Below are 6,000 nucleotides of genomic sequence, written 5' to 3' on the forward strand. Positions count from 1 at the left end.
CACTGCCAGAGGATATCCACTCTCTCTCTATGATTTCTCTGGGTGACACTGCCGGCCACCACCTTCGATCTCTGCTCGGGTGACATTGTCGGACTGCCATCCCTTTCTCTGTCTCTGCGATCTCTTTCCTCTCTGCTCGGGCGACTATGATGGTTGCAAAATTTTTCCTTTTCTTTTTTCTCTCTTTCCTCTTCTTTTTCCTTTCCGCCCTTTTCCCTTTTTGAAGGGGAAAAAGAAAGAAAGAAGAAAAAGAAAGAAAATAAACTCTTTTGCAAGGTCTCACTTGACCTTTATTTGAAAAAGATTTGAAAATTACTTGCCTCCATTTTTGAAAATTTTGCGGAAAAAGATGGAGAGATGGGATTCGCTCGTCGGTACGAGGTTCAACCTTTTCTGGTGCTTTTACCAGAGATAATTGAACCAAGGATCGACTTAATGCCTTTTGCTTTGCCTAAATTTGTCTAAATGATTATTCTGAAATCCTAAATGCACATTGAATCATGCTTGTGCAATGCAAATGCAAAGATGTATGCTTTTGAGAAGAGCTTCAAAAATTTTGGATTTTTCCAAGTGATTTTGAAATAAGTTTGAAAACATCTTTGAAGAGATGGTTCAAAAATTGAATTTGATTTGGAAAATTGAATTTTGAATCTAAACTTGGAATTTGAAAAGGAAGATTTGAAATTTTGAGGTTGAAATAATAAAAGATTGAAATAGATTTGAATTTGAATTAAAGAAGGAAGATTTGAAAATGATGAGATTTTGAATTTGAAGTGAAATCTTGAAAATGGAACTTGAAAATAAGAGTTGAATTTGTAATTGATACTGAAATTGAGATTTGAACATTGAAATGGAATTTGAAAATTAGAATTTTGGATTGATTCTAAAGATTGATTTAGAAATTCAAAGTAAACCTCAAAACTTGATTTGGATTTTCAAAGTGAATTTCAAAATTCTGACTTGGAGTTGAATTAAAACTTAGGATATTGAAATGGAGTTCAAAAATAAAGAACTTGAATGAAATTTGAAGTTAAAATATGAAATTTAGAAAGGTAAAATTCAAAAATAAGAATTGAAAGTTGGAATTTGAAATAAGATGGAATTTGAGAATAAAAGATGAATTTGAATTTACAAATAAGAGTTGAAAAATGATTCTAAATTCAGAAATGAAAACTGTATTTTGAAAACTTATCTTAAAAATCACATGGAATTTTGGAAAATGATTTGAAATAATTTAAGAAAGAATGCAATTCTATCCTAAATGATGAATGCTTTGAAAGAATTTAAAGATTGGAATTTAAAAACATATTTTATTCTTTAATAGAATTGAAATAAGATTAAATCATAATACATTCATGACTATGGTCACAAACATATTATAATCTAATTTATATTTAAATTCTAATAAAAACTAAAATAATTTTTTGTGCCTCTATAGGATTTAAAATGAAATTAACTTTTAATATATCCATGACTATGGCCACAAATATATCTTGAGCTAATTCACATATTAAGTTCTGATAAAGGAAGAAAAGAATATTTCAGAAAAATATGATGGAAATCAAATATTATTCCATAAAAGATAAAAATCCTAAGTATTGTTCACATTTTGACTATGGCCATAAATGTGAATCATTACTTCGAATTATTTACTCTTATTAGAAAGGTGCACGTGCCATTCATGTTTCACCATTGTGGATTTTTAAAATAAAAATGAGAATAAGATGGGATGTCATAGGCAATTATGAGAACTATATGCTCATACATTCTATTCTAAGCTGAAAAGATAAAATTCTCATTAGTATCCACTTATTACAGCCTTAAATTGAAATTGAAATTATAAAATTCCTAATCTAAGAAAGGAAATCTAAGTCTTTCATGTTTTTTTTGCAAAAACGAGTTAGTACAAAGCAAAATATGCAAAATGTAGAAGAAAATAGAAATGCCATGTCAAAACCAATCATGAATAGGGTTATGCCTATTCTAATGAAGGAAGGAATATGTAAAATGCTATACTTAAGCTAAATGAAAAATATATATGCATATGCCTAATGCTAATGAGAGAATGCATCCATAGATATACAAGGTGTGGAAATAAAACACTATCATACTGTAATGAAGGACACATATTTATATGCAAAATGCAGAAATGAAACACATGCCTTATGCTGAAAGAAAAATGCACTTATAGGTATGTAAAATGTAGAAATGTTGGATGTCAGGGTGTAGGAAGCCACAACAGCCTTTGGGCTGCTGTGCTAGGTAATCACAAGAAGCTACAACAGCCCGTAGGGCTGATGTGCTTATGAAAGTACAAGAAGCTACAGCAACCTACCGGGCTGCTGTGCTATAGCAGCCATTGGGCTGCTGTGCTAAGTAAATGCAAGAAGTTACAGCAGGGAATAATGAAGAAGGTGCAGCGGGTACTGTGAAAATGTTGTTGGGTGAGTGTCATGTAGCAAGTGCATGGAAGTGAGGAAGTGCAGTGGAATTTCTATGTACAGGGCATGAGGATGTTGCACAAGGATGGTGCTGTGAAGGAGGGATGATATACAAGTGTGGAGGTGTGGTAAGTGAGGATGAAGTGTAGGTGGACAAGTAGTGAAGATGGTGTGGGTGCTAATGTAACAGGTGAAGCAGGGGTGCCTAAGCAAGTGTACAACAGGTAAGTGTTATGCTGAAGAGGGTCGGTGTTGCAGGTGGAGTGTTTCAGCAGCTGTGGCTGTGACATGGGGGTGAGATGCTGTGCAGAAACAAGTGGCGAAGTGTTGAAGGGATGATGCTGTAATGAACATATGTGTTGAAGTGGTGTGTGACAAAAGACATGAGTGTTGAAGGTGAATTAGTAGGAAAGTGTGAAGCAATGGTGATGTTGTGAATGCAGCAGTGGCTAGACCATGATTTAACATGCTCAGCGACACACCAATACTATGAAGATGCAATAAATGCTATTGAAGATAACATCTATGTATGACTTACGAAATGAAGTCATTCACTGTATTGGGAGTGGGTGTTGTGCTGTCGGTGACACAGAAACAATATGCAACAGGTGTGGGGTTGTCATCAATGTTATACAAATTAATATGCCAATGCAATGACATATATAGAAAAGATCGACTAATATAGATACATGGATTAATGAAAATACTACACAGCCTATAAACCTCAAGCACTAAATAAGACTTACACCCAATTATAGTAATTTGATAGCAACTTAGTCCCTGCAAAAGGACTGTTCAGATTGATAGTATATGGTATAACAAATTGGTTCTGAACAGTACGCAACACCCTCAGGGTTCTGGAAAAGATCCACAAACACAAAAGGATCAACACAGTTTGATTTCGATCCTGAAGGAGGCCCTCTGCCACCAGCTTTTGATTCACGCCCAACATTAAGAAACATAGGGACATATAAATATGAAACCATCAGTTCTGTAGATTGATTTTAAGAAAGGGGTTTTACAAACTATACCACATGGCCAATATAGCATTCACCAACATTAGCTTAGCCCTATCAATCCAACATTAACGGGCCAAACTATCTAACAATAATTATGTTACAAAAATGAATGGTATGTAATTACAGGAAATGTACAGGGGTGAACAGGTGTTTGATATGTCCGGTAATGGACAAGTATGTGGCTGGACTAAACATATGTATAAAAAATTATATACAGTATATAGTGAACACATGAAAATGAAAAAGGTAGGTGCTCTGCATTTTATGGCTGGTGTTTGCAGCAGTTTGAATATGATCCAGACCAAACTACTCTCGATTACATTTGAGGATCTTGCAAGTACCGAAGCGCCATATGTGCATTTCCTAAGCCCTCCTCCCTCATATCAGCATTGATACATATAACAACAGTGTTTGGATGAGATGGCCTTGCTAGGAATGGCTCTACTGTCAGCTTTCTGCTCCTTCTCCTGCTTCTACTCTACAAAATCTATGTCAAGAGAGAGAGAGCCATGCTTCTAAGATCAGACTTGCGCGAAGCCAATGAAAGATATGAAGGTGTGTGAAGAAGATGAGATGAGCTTTATTCTAGAGGAAGTTGAGGAGAGGTTTCAAGTGGGTATCAACTAAAACTTCCCTGTATCTAGAAAAAGGTGAGTGATAGGGATGTTCAAGGTAGCTGAGGAAAGGACAACAAAATCTGCAAGGATGTTATCAGTGGCAAGAACAAAATGGTGGTAGGAATTGTTAGAAAGTGAATGTAGTAGTTCAGGTGCTAAGGTTCAGAATAGGAATGTACGACATAGAAAGTATATTTATTAAATCATAGCAAGATATACTAAATGAAGTCCAAATGCATCATGATCTATATAGGCAATGCAAGAGCACGCAGGAGATGCAATAAATTCCACTCAATCAGAGGGAGTTTAGTAGAGACATCATTTAATCAACTTTATAAAGCCGTGTAAAATGTTAAAACTGATTTCATAACAAGGAAAAAGCCTTTTCATAGTAATTGTTAGCCGATTTTTACAGCAAATAAGATTTTATTGCAATAAATTTTGATAGCAAGGGAAATTAGAATTTGCAGTAAATGAAATAGGAATTTACAGTAAATCAAATGTAGACATCGATCCTTTGAACTCAATGTAGTAAACTGATTAGCAAATCAATTTCAAATATCAGATTCTCGAAATTCAAAGTAATGAATTCATTAGCCAATCAATTTCAAATATCAGACTATCAAAATTCAAGGCAGTAAATAGATTTCTGCTGCTTAGGCGCACAGTAAGTCGATTTCTGCTTAGTGCATGGCAAATCCAACCTGCTAGACCATGGTTTGGAGGGAGAACAAATCAACACAGAGTCCATTTTCATGGCAAGCAAAAGGGATTTTATTATGTACAATGATGATGATCCAATTGCCATGCTCTATTTATTTTCTTCCTCGTTTGTCCATTCTCATTTAGAGATAGAAGCATTTTATTAGGTGTACCACATCTATTTTTTCGAAACCTCAGACAGTTCACAAAGCATCGTGTATTTCTTCAGCCCAAGAATACCTTCAATTGACTATTCTTATGGTCTACTTAATGAACCGGATCAGGAATTCTTCCTCTGTCAAGACTATTCTTGAAATCGAAAATCAATCCAATGTTTCTGTAAAAGATGCATAGATAGAGGATGCTATGCAAAATCTGTGGTTGTGGCAGAAATTGAAGGTGTTGCTGGAGGTTGTGGTGGAGGTGGTATAGGGGAACACATGTGAGATGAAATGCAGGACAAGCAGGGGATATGACGACCAAATGTTGTTATGCGATGCAATAGGATATCAAAATAAAATAGGAAACCCAGATCAACAAACAATCAAAACGAAAACAGGAACTCAAAAGTCAAAAGGTGATCAAAACACAAACCGATTATTAAAATGGAACAAAAAATCAGATGCAAAAGCAAAACAGAAATAAGAAAGGGAAATTGAAACAAAATAGGATACGATTGGAATGCAACGTAAGCGAAACAGTAGAATACAAAAGAAAAATGAAGAAAATATGTTGGAATAGGACCATTCCGATGATGTTTCACATATGTGGATTGATGTTGCTATCAGCAAATCAATGCCACAAGGAATGCTTTAACGGGGCGATAAACAGAAAAACCCAAAAAAAACTGAATAAGAGGAGGAGGAATCCTTACCGTAGCCTTATGCTATAGGGATGGGCGATCTCCTTCAGGCAATTGGAGAAGACCAAAGGAAGAAAGAGAAATAGGGAGAAGAAAAGTAAGAAAGGGGAAGGAGAGGATGTGAGAGTTTTATGGGGAAGATCGAATGAATAGTGGATTAAAGGGGAAGGGGTGAAAACGGATGAGGAGAAGAGGGTTTGAAAGGCAGAAGAAGGCAAATGGTGGGGTGAAAGGCGATGAAAGAAGTTGACTCCCCTGTGTTTTCTTTTATAACAAGAAGCCATTGGGGAGTATTTCAAAAGCGGTTCCTTGATTTTCAAGAAATTTCAGAAAGGCTGTTTTGAAAAGAGTTTTTTCAA

This window comes from Nuphar pumila, chromosome 9, assembly GCF_984573655.1.
Source record: "Nuphar pumila chromosome 9, dmNupPumi1.hap1.1, whole genome shotgun sequence".
Taxonomy (NCBI): Eukaryota; Viridiplantae; Streptophyta; class Magnoliopsida; order Nymphaeales; family Nymphaeaceae; genus Nuphar; species Nuphar pumila.